The sequence below is a fragment of the Acomys russatus genome, chromosome 29 (genome assembly GCF_903995435.1).
Source record: "Acomys russatus chromosome 29, mAcoRus1.1, whole genome shotgun sequence".
Taxonomy (NCBI): domain Eukaryota; kingdom Metazoa; phylum Chordata; class Mammalia; order Rodentia; family Muridae; genus Acomys; species Acomys russatus.
Genome location: NC_067165.1, coordinates 25,974,920 through 25,976,454, shown reverse-complemented (window position 1 = coordinate 25,976,454; position 1,535 = coordinate 25,974,920).

Sequence of the window (1,535 nt, the reverse complement as noted above, 5' to 3'; positions counted from 1 at the left end):
GCTGCTCCCAGCACTGGCAAAAACCCGGCGCGCCGCGTTACGTCATCCGTCCGCGACCGCAACCCGCGCCCCACCCCATTCCTGGCTCCGCCCCCTCAGTTTTAAAGAGGCCCTTTGCTCTCTCCACCCCAGTAGTGATATAGGGGGGGAAACCGCTCCGTCTTGGCATTTGTATCAGGATTAGGATGGTGTAGGAGATTGAGGGACCTGGAGAAGAAGTTGCAGAGGCAGCCAAAGCAGCCTTCTTAACGAAGAGATTCTGGGACTGGCCTAGAGCTGTGCCTGTTGCCTACCGTGTGGTGTTTCGTTCGTTAGTGTGTATGCTAGCGTGCCCGATTGCAGTTTCAAGAAAGGGAGGACTGTGTGATGAAGGCAGGGTGGCGCTTTTGAGGAAGAGCTGTTGGAGCCAGCCTTTCGGCCCCGAATCTAGGTGCATGGAAATCATATGAGGTTCCAATTTAAGCCTACTGATTTGGAGTCATGGGAGAGGTACCTGGTCCAAAAGTATACGTCTTCACAAGCTCCCCAGAGTATGATGCGGTAACCTGGGGATTAAGTGTTAGAGGGTTTTTGAAGGACAATGGTGATTGGCCCAAAGCTTGCCGTGGGAAGCAAACACACTTTTCTCTAAGATAGAGAGCCCAGCAAAGCACAGAGTTAATCTTTTGGGAACTGGACTCAAGCAAATCTAGATTTAAGTCCTGGTTCTGCCATTTTCTGGCTGTTTGATGTTTGAATTAGTCATTTGGCTTCTTTGTGTCTCCATTTCCCTCATGGTTAAAGTTAAGGGAACTGAATTAGGGCTGTACCTCAGTGGTAGAGCACACACTTAGCATGTGTGGGATCCTGGCTTTGATCTCTAACGAGGCAAAGAAAAAAACCAATAACAAATTGAGAGACTAATAGTCTCAAAGTTGTCTTGAAGACTGAGGGAGATAGGACCCCTCGAAGCCTTTAGCACATTCTAAAACTGATACAGGGATAGGTTGTCCAGATGAAACGAAAAAGATCACATATAAAACACTAAGGCTTGCCTCAAGTATGTGCGCCATCACTGCATTTATTAGTGAAAGCTGATGCCTACCAGTGGGAGGAAAGCCTGGCCCCACCGTTACGTATGTGCATGCACACCCATGTGAACACGAAGCTCAGCCCTGCTCACCCATTTTCACAGGGACAGGCAGATGTACTTGTGCCAGGAAGTTCATAAGGTCCCTCTGCTGTAGGACCCTCTAGGTGACATTGAGATGTTTCTATTTGTCTCTCCCCATCACTTCCTGGCTCTTTTTCCTCCCTGGGCAGCCAATTAAAAGCCTGGAGGATCACCATCAAGCCTTCCTCGTGGAGGCTGGACTTATCTCCCTCCACATCCCTACAGCCTTTCACTTTTTGTCTAGGCCATCTGGGCTCAACCAGGGGCACAGTTTGAGAACCACCGATGAAGGGGTTCAAGCCTCATGGTCTTAGCTGTGTATTTCAAGGCCATACGCCTACCCTGTCCTTCTGGCTTTATCTTACACTCTTTTTTTTTTTTA